At 39.9% G+C, this 16,116-nt stretch overlaps 2 long non-coding RNA genes across 3 annotated transcripts in view; both read left to right on the plus strand.

Annotated features, from left to right (window-relative positions):
• Nucleotides 1-2,886: 2,886 nt before the first annotated feature.
• Nucleotides 2,887-14,720, plus strand: LOC107309070. Its single transcript, XR_001553063.2, has 3 exons — nucleotides 2,887-3,082; nucleotides 4,022-4,288; nucleotides 12,781-14,720. It is a non-coding gene; the product is annotated as an uncharacterized LOC107309070 (long non-coding RNA).
• Nucleotides 14,721-15,557: 837 nt separating this feature from the next.
• The window catches only part of LOC107309069, a 45,012-nt gene continuing 44,453 nt past the window's right edge, over nucleotides 15,558-16,116 (plus strand). Inside the window, exon 1 of one of the 2 annotated variants that reach the window (XR_001553062.2) lies at nucleotides 15,558-15,658. This is a non-coding gene — a long non-coding RNA (uncharacterized LOC107309069). The remainder of the gene's footprint in view (nucleotides 15,659-16,116) is intronic. The other variant, XR_004306391.1, reaches the window with a different exon arrangement.

Below are 16,116 nucleotides of genomic sequence, written 5' to 3' on the forward strand. Positions count from 1 at the left end.
ATGGTTTTTGTTTGCAAAATAAGTTTAGCAGCTTTGGATTTGTGCAGTTTGCTACTCCTGTGAACTACATGCTCCTTTCTCTCAGAGGAGCCCATGTGTGGAAAACTACCAAATATTTATTTTCTGCTTTTCTTTCCAATAGAGGGAGGTTCTTAATGCCTATCCAGTTAAATGAACTAAACAAAACCAACAAACCAACATGAAAACACAGAAATCCATTTGTAAACACTATATGGATGTATTCCGAAGGTCTGCCAATGCCTGCATCCTCATTTGTCCTCTAGCAGTTGTAAAATTCATTAATATTCTGTGTGTGTTGGTGATGGCAGCCCCTCACAAAGCAGAATCGCATGACGCAGCTCAGCTGCTTACGTGATGGATTCCAAATGACTGGCCCCCAGGATAGGCCCATATGGTGCAGTATGACATGCTCTGCTTTTCCAGCATGAAAAACAAAGCAGAAGAGTAATGCAGAAATTCAGACTAACTGCCTCTGGTTCTGGCTTTTGGAGGTGAATCTGGTGCCGATGTCCCCAACCATTCCCTGCTCCCTTCTCCTCCCATCTCCCATCACCCTGCAAACTCCCATCTGCACCTGAAGCCTAGCCCCTGCCCTCTCTCCTGGTACCATGTCCACTCACTCCAGCTCTCTTTCACTCTGCTAACAATATTTTTCAGCTACTTTCCTAAATCCCAAAGGCATTTTTCAGTGCCTGTAGTGTTGGTTTCCCCGTCTTCTTGAGGAAAGCTGTCTGAGGGACCACAGAGTGTGGCTCACTTGATATTGGATCTGTGAAGATGGCAGTTTTGTTGCCTATCAGTGTCTGTGTGAGCTTTCCCAGCAGCAGCTGATGGTCTGAAAGCACTTTGGCTGCACCAGCAGTTGCTGGAACATGTTGGTGGATTGACTTCTTCGTAGCACTGGAATCCAGTCCAACCATCCACCTACCACCAATATTGCTCACTAAACCATGTCCCAAAGTGTCACATCTCCACCTTTCTTAAACACCTCCAGGGATGGCAAGCTCTCTCTTACCACCTCACTGACCAGCCTGATGCAGTCCCTAATCACTCTTTTGGAGAATTGTTTCCTAATATGTTAAGCCACTCGGTTCCAATAGCACTCAACTCATTGGCAATATCTTCATGGAAAAGTCTGAGTTGAAACTTTACCTTGAAATAGGCATCTGATGACTAAATTAAAATTAAAAGCAGCTGAAGCCAGCGCTTGAGAAAGTAAAGTATCAGATAACCTTCTCTGCATGTGTTGCTACCAATTGAGCATATGACATCTTTGCATCCCTACATGCTCCTGCAGCTTTACTGGATATATTCTTCAATATTTGGTGCTCATAACCACAGTATGGTGCTGCTGTGAGCTGTGAAAAGCTGCTCCACTGAACTGCAGTGGCTGTGAAAATTTCTATGGTGCTTCACATGGAGATGTTTGTGGGATTTTAGGTCCTCAACTTGGACACAGCAAGAGGTGCTATTGTAAGATGCTACCAGAAACTGATGCATATATCCTTTGTATTATTAACAGATTTTTATTTTTTTTATATATATATAGCCATGTAAAATTTGAAGAAAAAAAGCAATTTTCTCTATTTTTAGTAAAAATAATTGTTTGAAGCTCTCTGAACACGAAGAATAAAAACAAAACTCTCTAGAAAAGGATGACAAAATTCAGGTTTTGTAATAACACCTAAAAATGATGAATCATTCCGGCTAACCAACTGATGCACCCTGTTCTGCTTCTGCTGGGAATGGAAAACATTACAAAAGCAGCCAAAGCAATAACAACACGGTGTTGCTCACTATGAATAACACATAAATTGAAATAGTGATTTTTTCATTCAGGAAGTCAAATCTTAGCATGTTGTCAATAGTAATACATTGGGCTGCATGGTAATCTCAGCAAATGCAGCACTAGTACCAAGGAGGGAAGAAAACTGTGCAGAGGAAGAATGTAACTCTCTACTTCCCTTCCCCTTTATTTATAAGGGCATGTAATAAGATTCTCCTATACAAACCTGAGTGTATGAATGTTTGTCTTTCTAGAATAACTGCAAACACACTTCTGTGCCTACTTCTTTTTGCCTTATATTAAAAAGATGGTATTTTTTTCAGGAGGATTCAATAGTTTTTTTAAAGTATATTTCATACTTTACAGGAGAGTTTTATAACTGCTACATTCTTTTGAATGTGTGGATTTGTACTCATTCCAATGGAGAGACTTCTTACACCAGAGGTAGTGCAGGGCTGATGATGACCATTCAGATGATGATCCAGTCCAGATCAGAAACTGGGAATTTCTTTTCCAACAGACGTATCCTCATTATCCTCATATGTCTATCAAACAATTATAAGTTCCCAAACTTGCGATATCTAATTCCATTACAAAACATTTTTTTTTTCAGGTATGAGGAAAAATTATAAGTTCTGGAATAGATTCTAACTCTCATCCAGAATAATTATTTGAAATAGATTATTGGTTTCAACACAGATTTTCACCAAGGTAGATTATTTCTGATTCTGTCTATTTCTTTTGAGCAGAGGTTGCTGGAGTCTGTAAATAAATATATATTTCCCTTTAATTTTCTTAGTTAAGGGACATTCATTTTCACTTGGCATTCCACATTTCCCACTGTATTAGTGATTTTTGTAGGAACGTTTAAATCAAGGGAAGTTTGAGAGGAGAATGTTGCTTTGAGTGCAACCACCAATGTCTCATTTCCTCAAAAAAAATCCTATTTCCTTCATATCCTCATTTTAATTTACTGCGATGGTCATGAATGTGGCAAATATGAACCTCTTTTTTCCTTCAAGTTTCCATCTCCTCATGAAATCCCTAAGGAAGTTCTTGCACCTCCTTTGGACAGCAACACCCCATCCTGATATTTCAAACAAGTGTACAGCAGAATAACAATCTTGGTGATGTCTTTTCTTCTCTTTCAACTAGAAAAGGCTGTACAGAGTGGGAGCTTGTTAATTTGGATGGAGATGTTACATCTTAGCTTAATTTTGTCCCACTGGATATCAAGGCATTAAATGGATGCTCAACAACATCATCTCATAAGATGTAAGAAAATTTACTGGTACCAGTGGGAGTCCTTAAGTGTATTACATGCTGTGTGTGCAGATTTCTCTGGTCCTCAGAATTCTCAGAACAGTCAGGTAATGCCACCTGTGCCTGTGTTTTGTCACTTTAGTCCACATGGAGATTTGAACGTACAGTTTAACCTACCTGAGAGCCGCAGTCCTCTGTTAGCTACTCTCATGAATACCATCTGTGCTCACTCAGAAAAACACTGCTCTCACTATCTGTTTTTTGTGCTTAATTAAAATGGTCTGATACACTCTATAATAACTTGAAAGCTCTGTGTTTTTTTGTTTTGTTTTGTTTTTAGTTGTTTTTTGATTTTTGTTTTTTTTTTTTTTTTGATGAATGATAAGGAAAAGTAGTAAAAAACTGAAATTAGGAAAAAGTTGAAAATGCACAGCTTCAGATCCAGCTTTTGATTTTATTTCTGTAGTAATAAAACTGCACTAGTTTTGCTCCTGTTGTGCTGATTGTTGTCTAGGACTTTAAATTCCTGTCATTAGGAAAATGCAGGAGGCAACGTACTTGTGCAGTTATGAGAAATATAAAAAGAAGGGATCCAACTGTGAGTGCGTCTCCCACTGAGCCAAAATTTACTGTGTTCTTTCTTTTTCAAATTGGTCTTTTTGCGAAATCAAGGAAAAGTGGCAAAGGAAATGAAAGTAGCTATATTTAATATAATCTTCATTGAAATCCAAAGAACAAAAACTGTTCCTGCTTAAATTAATGCAGGACAGATAAATAATGCCAGCAGAGCAATTAAGACAAACAAAACAGCTTGCAATTTAGCTCCTGTGTAGTATCCTCACTGTCAGTGTTAATTAGTTGGGACAAAACTGCATCTTTGTCACAACTGTCACAGGATGGGAGATGAAGTTTTCGTGTTTTTAAAATTCCATCCTTGTCTGTTAATTACAGGGTGCTCCATATTGGCAGTCCCATGGATGGCAGAGTATTAATGGACTTCAAGTAATGTGCTGAAGTGTGGAGAGCTGCAAAATATAGGACTTCAATTAGATGGAAAGCTAGGAAGAGCAAGTGTAAGCGCAAATCAACCTGAGGCTCTCATGAATTTTGGATAGAAGAAGAAGATCAAGGAGGCGTTTCTTAGTTTCATACTGGGACAAAGGACCTGGCTGGGGATTTCTTTCCCAGAGAAGCTGGAATTTCCTGCAGTGAATACAGGTACACTGTGATGTCATTGGTTTTACATATATTAGAGAGACTCATCAGTGGAAATTTATGTATTTCACACAGTTTGCCAGGAAGTTAGAGATTGCAAGGTTCTTTCCTAAAAGAGAACTGAGCAGGGGACAAATGCCAGTTCAAGAGGGACAATTATTAAAAAATGTGGAGAGTTATCACAATGTGAGTTCTTGTTGCTTGATTAAAATGATTGAAGAAATTACATGTGATTGAAGTAATCCCGTAGAATTTTATGTAATGCATTTCTGCAACACTTCTTTTAATACTCTATCCCTCCTCCCTTAAAACTAAAAGGTTTTCCGTATGTTTAGGAAGAAAAATCCAACGTGAGATATGTGGTGAGAGCAGGAGGCAAAGGAGCCTGAAGCATAAGGAGCAAATGCAAACTGCAACAAACTTTGCTGCATTTTCAGTGGGTGACTGGAGTAATACAACTTAATAAACTGTTGGATGGCCCAAAATACTGCTAGTCCTTAACTGGTCAAAAAATAGGTGACCACACACTTAAGCAATCTGAGCAATCACACGTGGTTGCATAATGTTAAAAACAATTGGATAATGTAAAACAGTTAAGTAGTTGCTGCAGCATAAGTAGTTTCTTAGTTGGTGGACATACACACGAGTGGTGTTTTCATCAACTCCCTTATCTCACATACTCATTTGCCTACTCTGTCAAAGTTATACCTTGACATTATGGGCATCACAGGAACTAACAAAGAAGGAGGAGGCTGCTGTGTCATTCTAAAAGTTTCAGAAAATGTGACTTCAGATCTTGCTTAACGTACCGAACGTGTGCCCCATTTGCAAAAGATTTACAGCACAGGCCTGTACTGACTGAAGTAAAGTTTGATTCCTTGCTGAACAGAATCAGAAGCTGGTGATAAATCCTGAACTAATTATTGTATGTCACTGCACCATTGTAGATCAAAAGAAATGAAACGATTTGGTCGTGTCTTGTACTTGTCACCTAGAAATATTGTACAGTCATCTTTGCTAGGATTATGGGATGCACCAAGGCTGTGAAGTGATCAGGTCACCACAGATTTAGCCCTGTGTTTTTTACAGATCCTTCCCAAACCAGCCTTGATTTCTCTAGCTACAGCTGTTATTTCTAGCCATTTGTTTACCACATAGACTGAACAGATCTTGAAGCTTTTTCTGAGCTGCTTCTTGTAGCTATTTTCATTTTGTTAACATCTATGTGCTACCCTAAGTCATAAGTGAATACAGGCATAAGTTTATTTCTCCAATTAGATGGTTTATTACCAAAAAAATATGATTTCCAGTGGGTGAATATGGACAATCTCCAAGTACAGTAAAATTTATGAAAATGCTATGATTCATTTTGATCTAAAAACTTTAAAATGATAAAGACACTGAGTAACGATACCTCATGGATTAAATTTTGATCCTTCTTAAATAAATCTGCATCCTTTTTATTCTGTTAGCTGTCTGACAAAAAATAGTTCATCCTGAGCAGTAACAGCTGTCTGGGCTCTGCTTTTTCAGTATCATCTACTGTTCAAAGTTACCTCCTTATTTAAATCAGTTTCAAGAGGAGATTTCCACTTGCCGTACCTTGGTGGCTTAGGACTGCCACATTATGCAAAGTTTTCTCTACTTTTGTGGCTTTGCTTTTTTTGGCTTTTTCTTTATGTTTCACCTGGATGACTTCATGGTTACATAAACGCTCTTATAAAATCATTTAGTCACACTTTTATCATCTTTTCCCCAACAGGTATGTGGAGCAGCTGACTTTTCGACAGCTGTGTGGCTTCTCTCTGTGCTTCCTTTTGCTTTAATTTTCTCTGCTGCATTTATTCTTCGTTTCCTAATATCACATTTTCTAAAGCTGGACAGTCAAAGAAATTACATTTCCAGAAGTTGATAGGATCAAACTCATCACTCCAGGAAATCATATTTACTAAGATGATGTGTTCAGGTTATAGGGGAGAGTAGGAACAGCAGCTGTAGTCAGTCTATATTTTATGCTGTTCCAGGCAATTCATTCTTAGGATCTGCTCTGCTCACTAAGAAGTAACAAATGCATAGTGTCCATCTCTATGTACAGTGGGAAAACTCAGAACGCTGAATTCAGTGCAGGGGAAGATTAAACCATGCTGCAGAAAAATGGGCTAGAAGTTGTTAGTGAAGTGTTTTAATTCCTGTTATCAATTGGTATTCGGCAGAAACTGCTGTGGTTGGATTCAGCGATTGTTTTTTAACCAAAGTTTGCTGTGACATTTTCCTTCACCTCTTTCCTTTAGTAGGTAGGTCTGGTGTAAGTCTATCATCAGCAGCTGCCCCTTGGTCTGTGTCAGTCATAAAGAAGACCTTATACTTTCCTCCTTTTTAGAAAAATCATTTGCCAGGAAAGTCATGAACATCCTGAAATACAAGCAGAGGAAGGAAGTGTTGGCCTGAAGGTGGTGTTAGGAGTGTGCTGCTGGAGGTCAGGGCTATGATTTGGCTGATTTGGCTAAGCAAGACTCGATGGGCAGGAGGAGCAAGCAGGCTGAGGGCCTCCCAGCTCATGGGGCTGAAGAGAAGCATACCAGCCTGAGGAGAAAATGTTCTCCAGCAGTGCAGGTATCTCTCTTTACTCATTTGGATTCTTTGGAGTGATTCTTCACTTAAAGAGCAAGGATTGTAAGGAACACACAGGCCTCAGGGTATCATAACTTCAGAGTACTGATCTACCATATGGTTACTACAGCAGGCCTTCCCTAGGCAGCAAAAAAACCCACAAGAATAAGATATTTACAAATTGAACTTGTAAAAGCCATTGGGAGGCTTACACAGTATCTGCTTTTACTATGCAGGTTAAATAATCCCTATTTGTCTGTTGATTTCATAAGCACCAGATTCAGGGCTCATTCTACAGCAAAGCTTCCTGAGGGAGAGCAAATTGCACTAATAAAATCAGTGATATAAGGATAATGTACTAATACTATGTATTCATTGGATAATTAAATTGGAAGGGATCTCCGGAGACCATCTAGTCTAAGCTCCTGCTGAGTGCAGGGCCACCTTCAAAGGCAAATCACACTGCTGATGGACTTATTCAGCTTTCTGATACCTCTAAGGAGAGAGATTCACTACACTTCCATTAATAGGAGCTGCAAGAGTATGTCTTTTTTATGGTGAAGTTGTGTCCTTTCAGTGCAAACATTTACCTCTCTATTAACTAGCAAACGTTAAGATTAGTATATTTGGATACAAACTTCAGGTCTGAATAAATACAAATGGGAAAATCTGAAGCAAGGTCACCAAGAAAAGGAAATCACCCACTACCTTATGAGTATGGAAGACTATTTTGCAATCTGTATGATAGAATCAAAATCCAAAAAAGATCTGTGACAGGAAAGTAGTCTCAATTCAAAGACTGAGATCAGAAGAACTCATCACATCTGTCAAACCCCCAATTCAAGGCAGTGACTGGCATTTGTAACAAATAAGCAAGATCCAAAATGAGTCAGTTTCTTTGCTAGGGTTTTTGTGCACAGGCTGGTTGAAGAAGAGAGCAGTGACAATATTACCTCAGAAGATATAAGGATCATAGTTAATATTGTGGCAAAAGCTGCCAGCATGAAAGAAAATGGGACATTTATCAATTTCAAGCCGGATACAGATATAGAGTCAGCAGCAGAGACGTTACTTCTGAAAGAAAATCCACAAACAATAGAAAGTGAAAAGGTAAAAATTCATATTTGCTGTGGTGACCTAACCCCCTCAACAGCATATGTGAATTAAATTTAATGGTAAATAAGCTGGAACAAATGCAATTTTTAATAATACCAGAGGATAAAACACCCATTATTGGTTTAAAAAAAACCACCTATAAGGTCCATGCTTTCATTTAGGTGTGTGTTTACTGGAATGGGAGCTAAGTAGGCAAGGAAGGAAATTTAAAGCACTTTCCTGATGTACAAAAACTTTCAACACAGTTTGGAATAATACACAAGAAATATGATACTTGTTTGGATGTTTTTAGAAAGTTCACCTTAAGGTTATTACACATAGAACTCAATAAGATGCTTTCTCTGGAACTCATAGGGCCAGAGGAAGAAATGATTTGGTGGTGCTGTCATTGATGTCTGTAGTAGGAACGTGGATCCCTTCTTCACTTGAATGCATGCCTCAGTCTAAAGGACAATTTATAATAAAATACATTTGGATGCATTCAGAAATTTATGATGCCCCAGTGGGCATAATGAAGCTGTCCCTTCATTGTACTATTTATTTTAACTGGAGTCTGATTTGGTCACTGCTTTTCAAGAGTCTGTGAGATTCCTTTCCATGGGACCTGTGGATGGGAAAGGTATTGCCAGGGGAGAGTGGGGGATGCACTGAGCTGCTTTAGGGCACAGATACTGGTGTGCTGTCAGCGTGCAGGCTGCAGGCACTGCTCAGCTCTAACAAGGGAGCACAGGTGTTTCCATAATTAGCTCAACATCTGAACCAAAGAAAAACTCTGGATGAACTACCTACATTTTTTTCTTAGTCTGAATCAGTGTGTCACAGTTTCCTCCAACTAGAAAGATGTAGGATGGGCAGGAGGAGGTTAATCTGAGATGGATTAGACAGGGAGTAAATGTATATACTTCCTATCAGTATTTTAGGCTCACAGGAGGTTTTTCAGAATGTTCAAACTTAATTTAAACTCAGGATGAAAAACTGCCACTTCTCTTATTTATAGAGCAGGCTTGTCAGCTCTGGGATTTGAGTGATTTGTAAATTCCTCTCGGCCTACAAATTGTAGCCAGGAACTGCATCCACAGCTTTTCACAGGCTTGGGGAACTGGCATTGAGAACAGAGCTGGATAAACCATACAAAAGCACCTCTGTCTCATTCAGTATAAACTGCTCCATTGGCAGACTGCTTGGTTTGCTTGGGCAACATCATGGATAGTGGTTAAAACAACTGGCTTCAACTGCAGCCATCCCTGATGGGCTGATGTGTCTGAAGCTTACTGCTTTTATTGCAAGAGGTTGGTCTCCAGCTGAACAGTAAGTCTGAAGTGTGTGGTGGCCTACATGAATGCATGTATCTGCTCTGTGCAGCTGGGCAGCATGTGCAGAAAAAGCCATAGAGACTCCATTTGGGTGGGATTTGTCCAGTGATGGCTAAGATGTGAAGTGAAACATCATTCTCATTCAGCTGTGAGTTAATCTTGCTGTTAGCATCCCTTCCTCTTGTGAGGAAGACACAGCATGAGATAGAGCTCACAAATTTTTGGGTGTCCTTGGGCTCTATGGCGCAAAAGATACAGAGCTGGTCTGGAGAGATGGGATTGGCACTCTTGGTTAAATGCTTTTACAATGTCTAAAATGCCCATCTGTTCTCCCACAGTGTCAGTTACTGCCTGACTTTACTTTGCCAAGGTTTATCTTAAGGTAGTTACAGTTTTAGAGGCTGTGCAAAACAAAAGACTCTTGAAAGACTTGAGATTGTGCACTTTGTGTGTAGAAGGCTTGGAAAATTGGTGCCAGGTGGGACAAAGGGTTGTGGTGGTCTATCATCCTTTCTTGCTACTTTAACTGTGTCCAGTAATGAACATGTAGCTTACAATTTCTATGAGCTTAAAGAATCAGACTTGCATTACAGTTCATTGAATATGTTTCATTAATTAAATGCACAGTCTATGGGTAGCTGATGTCCAGTTCTGTGAACTTGCACTATCTCATCAGGAAAACTGCAGCATTGAAACTGCCAATCAGATCTTTAAAGCCTTGAAGAGGAGAAGCTATGTATACTTAAGTCATCTTTTAATTTGTCATGTTAATTTATGGGTAGTAAAATGACTTTTGTTAATGCCTGCAACTTCAACTTGTCAATAAGCGAACTGAATACAAATATCACCCTTAATACTTTCAGGGACTTGTAATAAAAAACATATTCATTTAGAAAAAAAGGAGTAATTGTTCCAAGATCTCAGAAGTTAATGCCTGAAGCTTTTCATGAGGTTAATGTTGAAGCTGGACGCACGTTATATTGAGTCAGTCTGGCATTCATTCACATTTTGTGTGACAGTAATGGCTGAAGGTCCTCAATGTCTTCTATTTTTCTTTTTGAATGATCTCATGACAATGCGGCTGCATATTCGGTGTGCCTGCTGCCAGAGGTGACATAGCAAAGGAAAGCATGGTAGGGCTATTATTTTACCCTTTGGTTCTCTTGTGATATTAAATAAGTCCTTAAAAGCCCATCTTCTTGGAAAAGAATGGGAACTTGCCTCATTCCTCATATTCTAATGAAGGAGGCATTCAGTTAGAAAAGGAATTGCTGTGAGCCCCTGCATATACAGTCAGTACTTAGAGAAAGGTAGAAATGACTGTCATTAAGTCTTGCCTCTGGCTTCATATTAATGTATTTTTAAAAGTCAGTTTAAAACTGCAGAGAGTTCTCTTTCCTTTCAATGGCTGGTGAGGGAATAGGTACATCACGTTTTAAAAAAAGTCTTGTTTTGAGTAAAGTAATCTGAGTGATTGTTGAACTGCTGATAGTTAATGGAACTTGCAAAGAAACATAGTGAAACAACTGGAAAATAGGGAAAAAGATTAGATGAAAATTGCGAATATCACGTTTGGCCATCGTGTTCATGACAATGATACGATCTGGCGTATGTTTATGAAGTGGTCTGCTGCTAATTACACATCCATCTTAGTCATCAGTGAACATCTTTTGTAACATAATGAACAATAACCTTGTTATTCAAATACTGATCTACTTTTCTTGGTGTTTTGTAAGAGCAGGTACTATGTGTATTACATACATAGAAAGTAAGCAGTTATTCCATAGTGTGAATATATAGAAAGTTTCATTTTTCTCTCCTTGTGTGAGAAGTTGTTTTGTACCTTGAAGGAAGACTGAGGAGACAAATTCCTGCCAAAGCTTTTGGCTTTATGGTACCTCTGGGTATTCTCCTCAGCAGTACAAATGCATAATCATTTGGGGGATCCAAGAAAGATGTTGACGTAGCAGAATACTGAGGAAGAGGCTGGCCACAGGCTAGCTGTGCTTTGTTTGGGGAACATGTTCTTTATCTGCCTTTCAGTATTAGGGAATGCACTTTTGTATTAGGAAGGAGGACAACAGATGCATGAGGAATCATTTTAGATGTCGTGCAAGGGAGAAATTCAAATGGTAATCAGTGGAAAACATCAAAATGGTTCATAATCAACACTGAAGTGCTGCCACTGAAAACCCCAGGCTGAATCCTCTGTTCATGTGACTTTACATGAAGCGTCATGATATTCAAGGGGAAAACAAAGATGTGAGTGGAGGTGAAGAGCAGAAGGGAGAGCAGCGCCACTTGTGACAATACATAAGCCATTTTGGCTGTGTGATTGGTATGTTGGGCCTAGCACCAATCTGGTCCTTCTCATCTTCCCTGTTTTCTTTTTCATAAATACTGACTTTTGCAGAATAGTACTAAAATAACAAGGACTGTGAGACAGACAGTGTGCAGCTAGAATGTCATCATTGAAACCCTGAATGAAACCCTGAAGGAATATAATAATTCAGGTTATAAATAAAGCCAATGGCTTTTAGAACTATACTAATAGTTTTTATTAAGAACTGAATACCAATATGCTCAAATTTGCATGGTTTCTCTCATCCCTCTCCTGCCCCTCTCCCCCCCTTTTTTTTTTCTATTTTCTATTCTAGACAAAAGGTCTTTAAGAAATAATGGTGATTTCTGGACATCATTTGTATTCAGAACCTAGTATGGCTTAAAACCAAACATGGGATGGGTGATGTACACATTCATATGAGAAATATGGGATTTGAATTCCAATGAGAAGCAAATTAAAACATGGCTTGGCTGCTCTGGTCAGCCTGTATGGTTTCAGGCACAATTACTATTCTCTGTAGCTCTGTTCAGAGACAGAGCTGTGTTTCTGATCCAGACATATAGGACAGCACTCATGATGAATGTTGTTTCTGCAGTTACTTCCTGGTAAGACTTTGATAACGGGCAGATTGTCACTCCCAAAACATACACACTAGAAGCGCAGTGATGCTGCACTCTGTGGATTTTCAGGCTCTTGTTTCCAGCACCAACTTTTGAAACACTTCGTACACAGAGAAACAAATGACCCAACTTCTGGTGTTACCACGGGAGAAGGATACCAAAGAGATGTCTAGCAACAGAAAAGATGAAAAAGAGCATTCCTCTCACAAAATGGTCTCTAGTGCAGCAAAAAGAGATGGGGGAACAATTTTAATTGCTACACAGTGCTTCTCCAGGGATACTTGCCTTAAGAAAAAAGTATGAGCTGCTTGGGTTCTGTAGGAGGCTGCTAAGAGCTTGCAGAGGCCTCAAACCTTTCTAGCTGCAAACTGAAAACCACCAAGTTAATTTCAGGTTTAATGGCTGTGATGCTCATTAGCTGAACACCAGAGAAAAAAATACCTTGAACAAAACTATCTTATTCCAGAAGTATATAATGTACTTTAATTACAGGGAGGAGAAAAAGGAGATAAAAAAGCGGTCAGCCTGAACTAGCACCTGAAAGGGAGACTGAAACAGAAATGGTGCCGAACCTGTAAGTAAGAGCCTCAAAGCAAATATTTTTGTCTCAAATTGCACGTTGTCAGCATCCCAAAATTGCAAATGATCTTCCCCCTCTCAATCTGCTGCTAGTCTAGCTGTGCAGATAAACTTACACTGAACTCACTATTTACCAGCATCTCCACCAGGGAGATTCTGTGAGCTGTCCTGGGCATGTGGTGAAGTAGCTGAGGTAGTATTTCAGATGCTCTCTGAGACTTTTTCAGATCTTACTGAGTGTGAAGCAGGGCTTAAAAAGATGTTTTTGCCAGGTCACTATTTTGCACTGGAGAGTCACTGTATGCAGTATTGCCCTCAGAGGAAGCCTTTTCTCATAGAGACCCTATGGGCATCACGAAGTTTAACCTTCTGTCTGCTATCAGAAATCCCTACCATGTTTTGCAGTGCGAGGAGGAGAAGGGAAAACATTTGCTGGATTGCTGTTCTTGTTCTAGTCTTGTTGAATATCTCTTACTGTCCAGAAAGAGTGATATGTCAAAGTCAGACTGGTGGAAATTTGGGAGCGTTTGTGTGCATTCCTTGCTGCTTCAGGCTGGAAGAACACCCGGTCTGTGTGAAGGGGAAGGAGTGAATGTTTTCTCTTTCATCACTGTTTTGGAAGGGCAGTTCCCATCATCCACAGCAAACCTGGAGAGGTGGTTCTATGCATATGCATGTGAAGATACCAGGTCAGCTGATGAAGCACTGTTGGAGGGACACTGAGCCCAGAGGGCATCCAGGCTCAGTACTATTCTCCAGCATGCAGTGGACACCGGCCAAATTCATGGAATATGAATATTATGTATAAAATTGTTGAACTTAAATGATCCTTGCTTGCTCACTATTAAATCTCTCTTACATGAACATGAATGTGCACATGAACATAATTGGGAGTCTCCTGTAGTGAGTCTGGCCCTCGATGTCCGCTGGTGTCCACTGCTCAGACCTCTTTACTCACCAGCTGCTCTGTCCTGCAGCTCTTTTGCGTAGACTTACACAGGCCAGAGAGCACCCTCAGCCATGATAACCTCTGGGAATGAAGTGTACCTGCAGCAGCCTGCAGTGGCCAGGCACACACCCTGGCTGCTTCCATCCACCCTCCACTCCTTTCTCAAGTTATTGCTCCTCTCTGATCCACTCTGATACCCGGCCTTTCCTTAAACATCACACAATAAGTTTATTGCATCTGCACAATTCGCCTCAAATATACCATATTTTTTCTCTTGTCCTTGAGGCCCATTATAGTCTTGTTTCCACCTTCTTACCAGTTACAAAGTTTTGGCAGAAGCTCCTCAGAGCTTTGAGTAGTTCCTGCAGTATCTCATTAGCCAGCGGTGTGAGAGTTCTGGTCTTTGGTACAGACTTTGCTTCCTTCTGTTCATTTGGGCTTCTGTTCTTGAATTTTGAATTTATTGCTTCTATTCCTGTCTTTTGTGCTAGTCTTCTATGCTCAACATCCCACAGTACAATAAGCTAATGAACCTAATACCCTTTCAGTCCTCACAAGTGTACTTTGCAGTCTTCTTCAACAGAAGTTCAGAGCATCTTGCTGGATCCGGAAATGTTTTTGTTTAATGGTTTTGTTTAATTTTACTCGTGTGAATTTTGGAGTAAAAATACATGCAAACTTTCTAGAACAGCCCAGCAACTCTAAATACCAAGAACTCAAGTTAATGGAGAGGAAGAAAGCCAAGCACAGACTTGTATGAAGGCTCATTAAATTACAAATCACTGAATGACTTGAAATGAGATTAAAATGTGGGTTCTCTAGTCTATTTTAAGATGTTTTACTATTATGTTTTTTTATTATGTAAAAGTTAAGCTAGTCATTTATAAAATCATCTAAATGCACCTTTTTCACCTTCTGTTCTCAGATTTGGCAGTGAAAAATTGTTCTGATTGCAGTTTCTTGAAGTGTAATTACTTTGTCAAAGGAAAATATAATTAGAACTGATATTTAAAATGCACTATAATTGTATTTAAGCCATTTGATAATTTGGTCACGTACTGGATGTTTTGTTAATTTAGCAACAGCTAACAATACCAAAGTTGGAAAATTGTCTGACAGTTTCTGTTTCCTGTTTGGTTTTTTTTTTTCTTAAAAAGAAGAAGTAGAAGAAGAAAGAAAGAAACAGCTCATAATATACTCCAGCCTTCTCCCTATTCACACAGAGAAGCTGTAGTCACTTTCCCTGAGGAGTATCATTGGCTGCACAGTGAATTGCACACAGGCAATTCTCACACTGATCTGACACCCTGACTAGATCAGGTTCTGTTTGGGCAAAAACTGGAACATAATACTTCATAATCCTAAGATTTTCTGTCTTAGAAGTGTGACATGGACAACCAGATGGGGGCTAGGAGATGGGTTAGCAGCAGCAGCTTTCTCACTTGGGGACACTGATGTTTTTCAGCTTCACTTTCCTGTAAGGTAGGGTTGGTAAGTGCTTGGAAGCTTCTCTGCAGTGGAAGGAATTCATCACATTGTAGCTTTGGAGCTTAAAACAGTAATTCTTCTGTTAGTTACTGTCTCTGAAATAATCTCTAAATAGCATCAAGTAAAGAATTCCCATGACTCACCCCTAGGATGTCAAAATTATCCAAGCAGCACTCGCCTCCCCTTGCTACTAATGGACAGCATTCACAGGTTCATGACATCATAAAATAGAATCGCTTGAGTCAGAAGTGATGCTTAAAGGTCACCTAGTCCAGCCCCCCTGCAAAGAGCAGAGACATCCCACTGCAGTGAGCAGCTGCCCCTCCACATGAAGTCAGCAACGTGTCCATAGTGGTGAGTGCAGACCTGGGACAGAGAATGGGGGCACGGCCTCACATGGCAACCATAGCAGTTGAGGCACAGTGGCTCTGTATTTTTGGTGTGGGACATCCAGAGTTTTGGATCCCTTAATGCCTGCATCGTGACAGAGGTATATCAGATGTATCAGATATGAGGAATGACTGTGGCACACACCAGATGGGTCACACTAAGCTCTTGGTGGTGAGGACTGGGCATGGGCAGCATCAGGACATTTGGCTGCTGTTACAGCCAGCCTGCCAATAGCACAGTGCTGTGCTAGACTATGCTGATGGTGGAGTCCACAGGCAGTACCCATTACTGAATCCAAATTCAACTCTGTTCAGAAGCAGGAATCACATTTTCACCTTGGGAAGCAACAGAAGGCAGGCAATCCAGCAACAGCTGCTGCATTGGTGATCATAGGCAGGGCTGAGAAGGGCTTGGGAGGGACC

This window comes from Coturnix japonica, chromosome 2 (genome assembly GCF_001577835.2).
Source record: "Coturnix japonica isolate 7356 chromosome 2, Coturnix japonica 2.1, whole genome shotgun sequence".
In the NCBI taxonomy this organism is placed as follows: domain Eukaryota; kingdom Metazoa; phylum Chordata; class Aves; order Galliformes; family Phasianidae; genus Coturnix; species Coturnix japonica.